Source organism: Anolis carolinensis, unplaced genomic scaffold (genome assembly GCF_035594765.1).
Source record: "Anolis carolinensis isolate JA03-04 unplaced genomic scaffold, rAnoCar3.1.pri scaffold_12, whole genome shotgun sequence".
NCBI lineage: Eukaryota > Metazoa > Chordata > Lepidosauria > Squamata > Dactyloidae > Anolis > Anolis carolinensis.
The window spans coordinates 15,062,877-15,076,804 of record NW_026943823.1 but is presented as its reverse complement, the minus strand read 5'-3'; the positions used below and the strand labels follow the sequence as shown (position 1 = coordinate 15,076,804).

Below are 13,928 nucleotides of genomic sequence, written 5' to 3'. Positions count from 1 at the left end.
AGCTAACACCTCCCAACAAAAAATTCACTCAGAGAGGAAACAGCCAGGCTTTAAAGCTGCAAGGCCATTACATGCTAATCATTTTCCTTAATTGCAGCATTCATACTTGCCTCCAATAGACAAAAAAAAAAATCAGAAATATTGTATATTCACCACCTTTAGGAAATAATATCCCCTGATGGCGCAGCATGTTAAAATGCTGAGCTGCTGAACTTCTGGACCAAAAGGCCGCAGGTTTGAATTGGGGGACCGGAGAGAGCCTCCACTATTAGCCCCAGCTTCTGCCAACCCAGAAGTTCGAAAACATGCAAATGAGAGTAGATGTATAGGTACTGCTCCGTCGGGAAGGTAACGGCACTCCATGCAGTCATGCCACATGACCTTGGAGGAGTCTACGGACAATGCCAGTTCTTCGGCTTACAAATGGAGATGAGCACCAGCCACCAGAGTCAGACACGACTGGACTTAATGTCAGGGGAAAACCTTTACCCTTTACCTTAACTACCACCAATTCCTCAAGACTTTATTTCCCATACCACCATACTTCGCCACAGCAAAGCTAGTATATATATATATATATATATATATATATATATATATAGAGAGAGAGAGAGAGAGAGAGAGAGAGAGAGAGAGAGAGAGAGAAATGTATGAAAGGGTGCCCAATGCCAATTGCAGTTCTGATTCTTTCCACTGGAGGGAAACTAAGGTTTATTTCAGTGATTAAAGGGGTGTCATACCACATTAATTCTGTTGATTTAGAGAAAGATATAACACAGTAACACTTGGTCCTCTTGCAGCACATTTATTATCCTTTCCAAGGGGAAATGTTTGTATATATTGTTTTATAGCCTACTTAAAGCCAGTATAAACAGCAACACTTTCTTGTTTTGTTTTATGGCATTCCCAATTCAAGCTTGAGACTTTGCTTTTTGAGTAACTTTCCAACCAGGCCAACTAGTGATGATAAGACATGCAATGAATAAAAATAGAGACTAATAGATTGTAAAGAGGAGTATCTCAATGGGATGCAAAGCAAGCAGTTAATTATCTGAACAGCTCTTGAGGCGTTCTTTTGTGAGACTGTTGCAAATTTTACTCTTGAGATTAAGTAACTCTTAATGATGCTTTCCTTTTGATCTGTGACTTCCTCTTGTTGTATATGCCTGAGTTGCAATCAGAGCCTGCCCTAGGTAATTTTCAAGTGTAAGAGAACACAATTTTGCCGCCCCCCCCCAACCAATCACTGAAAAATAAAAGTGTTGGATAAGCGAAAATGTTGGATAATAAGGAGGGATTAAGGAAAAGCCTATTAAACATCAAATTACATTATGATTTTACAAATTAAGTACCAAAACATCATGTTTTACAACAAATCAACAGAAAAAGCAGTTCAATACATGGTAATATTATATAGGAATTACTATATTTGCGAATTTAGCCCCAACATTGAACTGGGATAAAGGGCAGTGTGGACTCAGATAACTCAGTTCAAAGCAGATATTGTGGGTTATTCTGCTTTGATATTCTGGGTTATATGGCTGTGTGGAAGAGTCCTGAGGGTCCTTCCACACAGCCATATAACCCAGAATATCAAGGCAGATAATCCACATTATCTGCTTTGAACTGGATTACAGTAGAGTCTCACTTATCCAAGCTCCGCTTATCCAAGGTTCTGTATTATCCAATGCAGTATGCCTTTTAATAGTCAGTTTTTGAAAATAGTCAATTTTTCAATAAATTGCGAAATTTTGGTGCTAAATTCATAAATACAGTAATTATTACATAACATTATCATGTACGGAACTGCTTTTTCTATCAATTTATTGTAAAGCATTATGTTTTGGTGCTTAATTTGTAAAATCATAACATAATTTGATGTTTAATAGGCTGTTTCTTAATCCCTCCTTATTATCCAACATTTTCGCTTATCCAATGTTCTGCCGGCCCGTTTATAATAATAATAATAATAATTTTATTTTTGTACCCCGCCACCATCTCCCCAGAGGGACTCGGGGCGGCTTACAGATATAAAACCAACATACAATAATATCAAATACAAAAACACACAAATAAATTTAAAAGGCATTAAAATCACAGTCACATAAAATAATCACAATCACATAAAACACTTTATGTTGGATAAGTGAGACTCTACTGTATATTGAAGTGTGGACTCAGATAACCCTGATCAAGGCAGATATTGTGGGTTATTCTGCTTTGATATTCTGGGTTATATTATAAAGAACACCACCCAGAAAACAGAAGAATTCCAGACAGGAAACAATCAGGGCCAGCTAACACCTCCCAACAAAGGATTTCCCCAGGCAGAAAACAAAACAAAAAAGAAGCTGCTCATAGAGCACTTGGAGGTGGCTCAACTGCGCCCCCAACAGGATGGCGCTTTCAACAGCTGCGTAGTTTGTCTACCGGTTGAACCACCCTGGTTGTAATTTTGTTGTTGTATGCCAATAAAGGTGGTATGAATAAGATCCATTGTTGGTGCTTTTATTAGATAGAGATAGATAGAGATTGTTGGGGCATTGCTGCTTCCCCATTGACTCAATGTCTGTCCCAACTCGAACTCAGTGCCCAGAGCCTCAGCCTCCTTCCTGACCCCTGAGTGTTTCACTTTCAGATGACCCTGCTCTGATTTCATAATATTCACTCTCAAAAAGCAGCCTGGAAGGTGACGACATTCTGCCATGATGAGAGCAAAGGCAGCCAGGAAGTTACAAAACATCCCAGACACAGGCGACTTGCTGGGAAGGGAAAGATCTGTCCCCCATCTGGAGGCAGTGGCAGAGAGTTCCACCGGTTAACGGGTTCGCCCCTGGGACACTGCATAGGTTAGGGTAGGCAGCCTCATCTGTCAGCCTCTAACAAGATGGTTTCATGCGCCCAGTTTCATTGCCATTGGGTGTAGATTTAATGCAGTTTGAAACCACTTTAACTACTGTCCTTCAGGGCAATGGCACCAGGGGAGTTGTAATTTTACAAGGTTTCTAGCCTTTGTCGCTAATAATAATAATAATAATAATAATAATAATAATAATAGCCCCCTTGAATCCTCTTGGGGACAAAGGCAGGTATAAATAAATAGTTATTATTTTTCTCATGTCCCTGTATGGAGATGGAGCTGATAGGAGCTCATACGCGCTCTCCCTGGGTTGGATTCGAACCGGCAACCTACAGGTCAGCAACTCAACCTTCAAGTCATCAGTCCTGCCAGCATAAGGATTGGGCAACATCCTTGCAGACGGCCAATTCTCTCACACCAGAAGTAATGTTTTGATATGTTATGGTCATTATAATTATTTTTAAAAATAGTGTCTGGAGCAACTTGAGAAACTGCAAGTAGCTTCTGATGTGAGAGAAATGGCCATCTGCAAGGATGTTGCCCAGCAGACGCCTGGATGTTTAGATGTTTTTACCATCCTTTTGGGAAGCGTCTCTCATGTCCCCACATGGGGAGCTAGAGCTGACAGAAGGAGCTCACCCACTCTCCACAGATTCGAACTGCTGACCTGTTGTGTCAGCAGTCCTGCGAGCATAAGGGTTTAACCCACTGCGCCACCTATCAATACATTTATTAACCTTAATGTATAATGCATATTGCATTGTATATGTTTATGTTTATTATGGCATTGAGTTATTGCCAATTTGGAAGCCGCTATGAGTCTCCTTCGGCGTTGAGACAGAGCGAGGTAAAAATACAGTAAATAATTAAATAAAATATATGAAAACCTATTTTTTTTGAAATACATATGTATTTTAAAAATACAGTAGAATCTCACTTATTATTTATTTATTTATTTATTTAATACATTTATATCCCGCCCTTCTCACCCCGAAAGATTCAGAGCGGCTTACAAATTAAATTTACATACATTTATATTATTAGCATAGCACAATACTGGCAATAAAGTAGTATATTGTACTATATAAATATATTATAATATTATTAGTAATATTACATTTAATATATAATATATAATTAATATTATTATATTGTATTATTAGTATTATATTGTATTATAAATGGGCCGGCAGAATGTTGGATAAGCGAATATGTTGGATAATAAGGAGGGATTAAGGAAATGCCTATTAAGCATCAAATTAGGTTATGATTTTACAAATTAAGCACCAAAACTTCATGTTATACAACACATTTGACAGAAAAAGTAGTTCAATACGCAGTAATGCTATGCAGTAATTACTGTATTTACGAATTTAGCACCAAAATATCATTATGTATTTTGAAAACATTGACTACAAAAATACATTGGATAATCCAGAACGTTGGATAAGCAAGTGTTGGATAACTTAGTGTTTTAACTTAGTGTTCATGTGGCCCGCCCTTGTTTTATTGTTCTCTTGATTCTACGTTGTAATGTATATTATTATTTATTGTATTGTTCAATGTGTTATGATGTGTTGTTCTTTTATATTCTGTTATATTGTATTGTTCTGGGCATGGCTCCATGTAAGCCTCCCGAGTCCCCATTGAGGAGATGGTGGCGGGGTATAAATAAAGTTTATTATTATTATTATTATTATTGACACAACGACGTTGTATGACACAGCAAACAAGATAGGTATGCTGGATTTCGTTTCACAAAATCACAAGTCGAACACTTCCCAAGTGTCTAGGACTGTGTGATGTATTTTCGGATGATGCGTGCAGATCCCAGTAAGGTGGCCTTTTGCAGTTGGCAGATCGTAATTTTGTCAATGTCTATTGTTTCCAAATGCTGGCTGAGATCTTTTGGCACGGCACCCAGTGTGCCCATCACCACCGGGATCACCTGCACTGGTTTCTGCCAGAGTCTTTGAAGTTCAATCTTGAGGTCCTCATAGCGGCTGATTTTATTATTATTATTATTATTATTATTATTATTATTATTATTATTATTATTATTATTATTATTATTATTATTATTATTATTATTGGATAAGTGAGACTCTACTGTATACACAGAACAAAGAAAAATACAGTAAACACAAGAATTTAAAATGCAGGTGGAATTCCCACTTCGACCACTAGAGGGAGCCGCAGTACTGCCAATGCTTGTAGTGGCGCTAGGGGCGCACGGTCCATTCCATATGCTGGTTGGTAGGGGGTGTTGGGAGTTGTAATACAGTACTACTAACCTTTTGGACTCCCCTTTAGTCTCTTTATGTAGTATTATTACACATATATATATTTCTATTGCCTCCGCTACAGACGGATCCCCCGCCCAACCCCGGTCTTAAAAGGCACAGAGGCAGGAAAACGCCAAGAGGAGGGAAAAGCACGTGGGCGTGCCCGAGAGAAAGATGGCGCCGCTTTGCCCTCAGTGGCGTACTGCGCCGGCGCAAGAACCGCACGCACGCGCAGAACGGCGGGCGAAGCCTCCGCCTCGCATTTCCTCCCGGCGGCGGCGGTTTCACGTGACGCGGGGACGTCTGCATGGCGCCGCCCTCGACTCGCAGGTGCCCTCCCTCCCGTTGAGGAAGAAGCGGAGAGGACCCCCCCCACCCCTTATTTATCCGCCTTGCAGGTAAGGCCAATTTGGATTCCTGGGCAGGGACTACAACTCCCATAATCCCCAGAAGTAGAAGGATAGGAAAGGGTCTCAGACTTTATTTGGTCCCTCCCTTGTCCAGCCCTCCAGTTGACAGCGACTCCTAAACTCTGTTTTTTTTGGACTACAACTCCCAGAATCCTCACCTGCCTTGGCCATAGAGGGCATTGGGAGTTGTAGTCCACACATGGTATTGTTTAGGACAGGTGTGGGCCAACTTAGGCCCTCCAGGTGTTTTGGACTTCAACTCCCACCATTCCTAACAGCCTCAGGCCCCTTCCTTTTCCCCCTCAGCCGCTTAAGCGGCTGAGGGGGAAAAGGAAGGGGCCTGAGGCTGTTAGGAATGGTGGGAGTTGAAGTCCAAAACACCTGGAGGGCCCAAGTTTGCCCATGTCTGGTTTAGGAGAAAGTGGGAAGCCTTGGCTTTTGAGTGCTATAACTGGAGGTCAGCTGTGACCAGCAGTGCTGTGGAATTTGAAGTGGCACAAATGGAGCCAATCCTGACCGGGACCGCCTTCCACCTGGAAACTGATATACTCACTATGGAAGAATATGGGGGTGTTATCGAGCCATGTGGATGTGATTCCTATTTTTCTGGACCTGGAAAAAAAAGAGCCCAAGGGATTCTGTAACTTCAGCTTTACGACTTGTCAAGTGTTTATTTTTTGCCGTGCTTTGTTTTGATGGGCCTCAAGATTTGTTTGCATAGCGGCCCAGAGTCAATACAAGGCTGCATCGTTCCTGCCTGAGCTTTATAAGTATCCGAAGGGTGCCATAAACGCCTTCGGTCGAGATCCGGAACCAGACAGAAGCGCAGCGCTTTCTTCAGCCGCCTTTGTGTTCCTCCAAAGGCAGAGTTGGAAGGGACCCCAAGGGCCATCCAGCCCAACCTGCTTCTTTCTACCAGGCGGGCGGGTAAAGGTTTCCCCTGACTTTAAGTCCAGTCGTATCCGACTCTGGGGGTTGGTGCTCATCTCCATTTCTAAGCCGGAGAGCCGGCGTTGTCCGTAGACACCTCCAAGGTCATGTGACTGGCATAACTGCATGGAGCGCTGTTACCTTTCTGCCGGAGCAGTACCTATTGATCTACTCACATTTGTATGTTTTCGAACTGCTAGGTTGGCAGAAGCTAGAGCTTTCAGTGGGTGCTCACTCCGCTCCCCAGAACTTTCGGTCTGCAATTTCAGCAGCTCAGCGCTTTAACACACTGCGCCACTGGGGGCGGGTGGGAGGACACTGTTAAAGCCTTCCTGACAGATGGTCATCCAGCCTCTATTTCAAACCTTCAGAGAAGGAGGAGACTCCACCAAAATCCTGTCTGCAGTCAGGTAGATTCCAGATGTTTTGGATTGTATCTCTCATCCATTTGGCTGTATGTCCAGGGAATGCCACCTAATACATCTGGAGGGCAGAAGGACCATTTATATGTAACAGACTACCCTCTTTGGGAGAGATAGTTGCATAGAGATAGTCTTTCTCTGGCTCCGCTGGTGCCTTCTGGATGAGCAAGGGTCTTCATTTGGAGAAGAGAAGGTTGAGAGGGCGTTTTTTGTTTGTTTGTTTGTTTCTGTGTCAGGAGCAACTTGAGTTGCTTCTGGAGTGAGAGAATTGGCCATCTGCAAGGATGTTGCCCAGGGGATGCCCAGATGTTTTGATGTTTTTACCATCCTTGTGGGAGCCTTCTCTCATGTCCCCACATGGAGCTGGAGCTGATAGAGGGAGCTCATCCGCACTCTCTCCATGTGGGATTCGAACCTGGCAGCTTTTAGGTCAGCAACCCAACCTTCAAGTCACAAGGCTTTAGTCCACTACGCCATTGGGGGCTCCGAGAGGGCATGAAAACCATGTTTAAATATCTGAAAGGATGTCCCATTGAGAAGGAGCTTATCTTCTGCTGCTGCAGAGACTGGGACACAATGGAGCCAGACGGCAGGAAAAAAAAGATTCCACTTCAATCTCCTGACAGCACTATGCAACATGATTTTTGATCCTGGGTTAAAAATGTAATTTCCTAGTTGGATCTATCATAAAAACATGGCAAAAGTTCATTAAACTGCAAAAACTTTATTTTTGTGGAACATCCTGCCTCGTTTGTGGCAGCTTCCAAAGAAGGGGCCTCCACCACAGTCTGGGGGAGAGAGTTCCACTGCCGAACAGCCCTCACAGTGAGGAAGTTCTTCCTGATGTTCAGGTGGAATCTCCTTTCCTGTAGTTTGAAGCCATTGTTCCATTGTGTCCTAGTCTGCAGGGCAGCAGAAAACAAGCTTGCTCCCTCCTCCCTATTACTTCCCTTCACGTATTTGTACATGGCTATCATGTCTCCTCTCAGCCTTCTCTTCTGCAGGCTAAACATGCCCAGCTCTTTAAGCCGCTCCTCATAGGGCTTGTTCTCCAGACCCTTAATCATTTTAGTCGCCCTCCTCTGGACGCTTTCCAGCTTGTCAACATCTCCCTTCATCTGCGGTGCCCAAAATTGGACACGGTATTCCAGGTGTGGTCTGACCAAGGCAGAATAGAGGAGCAGCATGACTTCCCTGGATCTAGACGCTATTCCCCTATTGATGCAAGCCAATGGGATTCTGGCCTGCATCAATAGGGGTATAGCATCTAGATCCAGGGAAGTCATGCTGCTCCTCTATAAGCCTAGTTTTGATTAAGGGTCTGGAGAACAAGCCCTATGAGGAGCGGCTTAAAGAGCTGGGCATGTTTAGCCTGCAGAAGAGAAGGCTGAGAGGAGACATGATAGCCATGTACAAATACATGAAGGGAAGTCATAGGGAGGAGGGAGCAAGCTTGTTTTCTGCTGCCCTGCAGACTAGGACACGGAACAATGGCTTCAAACTACAGGAAAGGAGATTCCACCTGAACATCAGGAAGAACTTCCTCACTGGGAGGGCTGTTCGGCAGTGGAACTCTCTCCCCAGACTGTGGTGGAGGCTCCTTCTTTGGAAGCTTTTAAGCAGAGGCTGGATGGCCATCTGTCGGGGGTGCTTTGAATGCGATTTCCTGCTTCTTAGCGGGGGGTTGGACTGGATGGCCCATGAGGTCTCTTCCAACTCTACTATTCTATGATTCTATGATTCTAGCCGCAAAAACGAAGTTTCTGGAGTAGAACAGCTAGTTTCTAAGTAAGGACCGCACAATTAAGCAGGAAATAACACTTTCAAGACAGGAACAGATTTTTTTTCAAATTTTGTTGCAATCAAAGAAGATGTTGCCTTGGAAGTCTTTTTCTCTGGAGGTTTTTAAGCAGAGTCTGGATGGCCGTTTGTCAAGAGGGCTTGGATTGTGCCTTCCTTTATTGCAGGAGGAGGTTGGACTGGATGGCCCTTGGGGGTCTCTTCCAACTCTGTGATTCTGACAACTGAAGGCATTTTGCCTATTTTTACAATGGGAGGAAATCCCCCCCCCCCCATCTAAACAGCTCCACCTCTATTGTGCCATCATCTTACCCAATATATGGGGCAATCTTTACCCAACAGAAGTGGGCAGCCTCCAGTAGGCCCATCCTTGTTTTGTTGGCAGTGTCCCCCACTGAGAGTCCCCCTTCCTTGCTTCCAGCAAATTTCCCTACTTCTTTTCCCTCCTGACACTGATTTCCTTGGCACCACTTCCCTTAAGATGCAGGGCATCTCAAAGGAGGAGGAACACGTTACGTGTCGCTTGTGCCAAGATGAAACCTGCCTGGGCTCCTTGGCATCTTGTTTACTGGCTTGGGATCTGGGCTGGGATCCCAAACCGACGTTCGGAACTCATGCGCCACGGCCTCCTTGGCTTCCAGAGGCAGTACACTTCGAGTTGGCCCACGAGGACATACCTTTCTTTGGAAGACAAGACTTCCCAGTTTATAGATTTGGGGAGAAGAGGGTCAGAGGTTTAAAAAATATTTTTACACCTTCTGTGACATTGTCGAAGGCTTTCATGGCCGGGATCACAGGGTTGTTGTATCTTTTCCAGGCTGTATGGCCATGTTCTAGAAGTATTCTCTCCTGACGTTTCGCCCACATCTATGGCAGGCATCCTCAGAGGCCATACAGCCCGGAAAACATACAACAACCCTTCTGTGACATGTTCGGATTTGGGAGCCTTATAGAAAAAAGTGACTATGTGGAAGCATGAGCTTTTTACCAGTCTCCATGTGTAAATGGAAAGCGGTATCAAGACTTCTATAGAGGCAGAAAGTGCTAATTATATGATTAACATTGCCCATTATCTAAAATGTTAGTAACGACACAAACAAGTTGGCACACGCATCATGATAAGCCACTGTGATCCAATTAGCATTTGGAATTCACTGCCATCGGATGCTGAAGTTGACTGACGACTGAAGGAAAAAAGGCCTCAGGTTGTCCATTGCTCACAGTGGCCGCATTATTGGCTAATGGTAGTCAAGCCCGGGAGAAGGAGCCATTACAGGTCGCCTGTGGACCTTGCTCCTGGCTACTGGGGAGGCATTAAATGGTGCAAAAGTGAATCTTTGGGGTCTTTCTGCATATCGTCAAGGGCCTTTTCAGCGTTAACAACCATTATGGTGCAGGTAGAGGGCAGTTTGGAGCCCGTGGTGGCGCAGTGGATTAAATCACGGAGTTGCTGAACTTGCTGACTGAAAGGCTAGCCGTTCGAATCTGGGAAGCGGCGTGAGCTCCCGCTGATAGCCCCAGCTTCTGCCAATCTAGCAGTTCAAAAACATACAAATGTGAGTAGATCAATAGGTACCACTCCATCAGGAAGGCAATGGCACTCCATGCAGTCATGCTGGCCACATGATCTTGGAGGTGTCTATGGACTACCCAGCTCTTCGTCTTAGAAATGGAGATAAGCACCAACCTCCAGAGTCGGACACAACTAGACTTGATGTCAGGGGAAAACCTTTACCTTTACCTAGAGGGCGTAGAGCCTTTTCGATCTATGCTCCAATTCTGTGGAACTCATTGCCTCCATATGTTAGAGCAGTGTCGGAGTTGCGACCTTTTGTAAAAGCGCTCAAGACTTGGCTGTTTGGTTGTGCATTTAAGTAAATCAGATCTAATTTGCCAAATAGTCACTGTTGAATGTTTTTAGGTTGAATGTTTTTATGTTGAATGTTTTTATATTGTGGAATGATATTTTAAATTTTAAGTCGCTCAGAGCACTCTGGTGGAGAGCGACTAATTAAGAAATAAAGTGAGGTGAAGTGAAGTGAAGTTCAGGAACATTTTGTTAAAAAAAACCCAACAAAGTTGTTTTTCTTCTTGCTCCCCTAATAGCAGATGACCCCAGGGCTTTAGCTTACTCAGCAGATCAGAAAGGAAGGAGCACAGAGTGACCACAGCAAATTTCAGAGGAAAACCAGCTGAAAAACATAGTCATTGGCCTCCCTCTTTCTGCTTCGTTTTTTTCAGCCATTTCTCTGGAAAAGAGCTCTTCCCAGCTGCTGAAACACTTTGGCCGTTCTTTGAGTCAGTGGGTTGCTGTGAGTTTTTTGGGCTGTATGGCCATGTTCCAGAAGCATTCTCTCCTGACGTTTCGTTGACGTCTATAGCAGGCATCCTCAGAGGTTGTGAGATCAGTTGGAAACTAGGCAAGTGGGGTTTATATATCTGTGGACTGTGTCCACAAAAGAACTCCTGTCTGCTTGAGGCATTGTGAATGTCACAATTGGTCACCTTGATTAGCATTGAAAAGCCTTGCAGCCTCAAGACCTGGCTGATTCCTGCCTGGGGGAATCTTTTGTTGGGAGGTGTTAAGCTGCCCTGATTCTTTCATGTCTGGAATTCCCCTGTTTTCTGAGTGCTGTTCTTTATTTGCTGTCCTGATTTTGGAGTTTTTTTTTAATACTGGTAGTCAGATTTTGTTCATTTTCATGGTTTCCTCCTTTCTGTTGAAATTGTCCACATGCTTGTGGATTTTAATGGCTCCTCTGTGTAGTCTGACATGGTGGCTCAGCATTTTTGTGTTCTCATATAATATGCTATGTCCAGATTAGACATAGCCTTCGACAACACATCTTTGAGTCTCCTTTTGGAGAGAAAAAGCAGGGTATAAATACACCTCGTAATAATAATGATAATCTGAAGACTCTCAGGATTTGTGCGAATGCTCACATTACATTACATCTGTGCCTTGGCGCTTTTGCATATGTCCCAAGCATTCCTTGCCCATATTACTTTTGCCATGATGTTTGTAATTTTTGCCCCAGAATACAGGCTGAGGTGGAAAGGGCTTGTCTGTGGCTAGGATGATGACTTGGGACCATTATTGCATTTCCTTCTTCCTCTCCTTAATTTTTTGGCAGTGTGGATTTAGTGGGACCTAAATAGAAGTGTTGTTGTGAGTTGAATTCCCATTGCAATAGCAGTGACAGCTGAGACTTTTTGGTGGCCTGGATGAGAGAAGGAAGGAAGTGGCCCTGTGACGTTCATGCGGATCTTTGCTCTCGGGAACACTTTCTTAGGACATCTCCCCACTTATGTTTTGGCCATGAGAGGAAAGGTTTGGTGGCCACAACATTTCATTTTGCATATTCCTTGATGGAGGGAGTCCCATTTGCCTATAACCATCCACTTAAGGGGAGGGAGATTCTGGAATTTTTGACTTTTCTCTTAGTTAGCATCCCTGGCTCATGCACCTTGCTCTGGAGGTGTTATACATACTACAATTTACAGCAGTTTGATACCTCTTCAACTTACATCGTATGGAAGCATGAAGTTTGTAGTTTGGCCGGGGATTTAGAACACTAACAAAATGTGACATTTTGTTCTGATCCTGGTTTGAAAGTGTTATTTCCTATTTAGTGGTGCGGTGCTGACTTTGAAAGTAGTTGTTCTACTCCAGAAACTTCTTCATTTATGTGGCTGCCACAAACTAGGTTGAATTGGTTGAGATTCTGTGAGATATTCATTGAAAAACTATAGCAAAATGTGCTATAGCCGAATGTCCCACAAAAACAAAGTTTTTGCAGTTTAATAAATCTTTCTCGTGTTTTTATGATAGAACCAATTAGGAAATGACACTTATAATCCAGGAACAAAAATCATGTTACATAGTGGAAATTATTGGGGTGCTAAAAGATAAAGGTAAAGGTTTCCCCTGACGTTAAGTCCAGTCATGTCTGACTCTGGGGGTTGGTGCTCATCTGCATTTCTAAGCCGAAGAGCCGGCGTTGTCCATAGACACCTCCAAGATCATGTGGCCGGCATGACTGCATGGAGCGCCGTTACCTTCCTGCCAGAGCGGTACCTATTGATCTACTCACATTGGCATGTTTTTGAACTGCTAGATTGGCAGAAGCTGGAGCAACAGCGGGTGCTCACTCCGCTCCCGGGATTTGAACCTGGGACCTTTCGGTCTGCAAGTTCAGCAGCTCAGTGCTTTAACACACTTCGCCACTGGGGCTACTAAGGGAGAAAACTGCCTCTGCCACAGAAGGAAAGAGCTTTTCCTTCCTCTACGCCAGCTTCCTGGCAGCTCTCTCAATTGGCTTTGGGTTTAAGCAGAAGTGTGGCTGGGCCTCTCAATCTCTGCATAATCCTGCTTAGAAGTTACAGTTGCCCTAGTATCTTGGGTTCTATGAAGTGCTTGCCACCGGGGTCTCACCCTCCCAGCTGAGGCTCTTCAGCAGTTGGGCCTTGTGACTCCCCACTTGTCTAGCTACAGATTTCTGGTGGCTTTGGGTCAATGTTTTGCTGCAAAAATTGAAGGGTCACCGGAAGGGAATGCCAAGAGTTTGGCACAAATGAGGCCGCTGTATTAATGCGACAGGAAAGCAGCCAGGACCAAGGCTCCGACACAAAACACCTTAAGCCCTTTGAGCCCTTTGTGTGGCATGCCCAGTGGCCCCTCCAAAGGGCTGCCTTCCAACTCCCCTCAGTTCCCCTTTTTCCTCTTGCCAGGGGTCCCAGAAATCAAAGTAACCTGTAGCCTCTCTAGATTTCATTCATCCTCTTTGAGAAACACGCACTCTCCTGCGTAAACGAACACACAGCCGGTACGTCTTATGAGCTGCCATAAAAGTCAGCTAACATGCTTCAAGATCTGGAGGAAAGAGCTCTGAAGGGAAAAAAAAAATGAGACAGGTGGAATGGGCTCTTCCCTTTTGGGAAACGAGTACAAGTACGTAGAATGGCGAAACGGTTTAACGGAATATTAGAAGGCTCTTTCTCAGTGTCAAATAGCAAGGTTGGTAATGGAGTAGGAAATGTTTTCCTTTGCACTGCCATCACAGGAGTCCATCACTAAGCACACTCTCTCAGCCTCAGAAGGAGGCAGACTCCCTCCAGGCCAGTCTTGCCAGGGTAGTTTTGCCTTGGGATCCCAGGTGTCAGAGACTTCTTGAAGGCACACAACACACAGATCCTAGGATAAAGTCAGCATACATTGGAC

The 13,928-nt window shown here is 44.1% G+C and overlaps 1 protein-coding gene across 1 annotated transcript in view; it reads left to right on the top strand.

Moving 5' to 3' along the window:
- The first annotated feature begins 5,393 nt into the window (after positions 1–5,393).
- Positions 5,394–13,928, top strand: part of clcn5 (chloride voltage-gated channel 5) — a 35,520-nt gene continuing 26,985 nt past the window's right edge. Inside the window, exon 1 of the mRNA XM_008121642.3 lies at positions 5,394–5,543. The gene's annotated coding sequence lies outside the window, so the exon portion shown is untranslated. The remainder of the gene's footprint in view (positions 5,544–13,928) is intronic.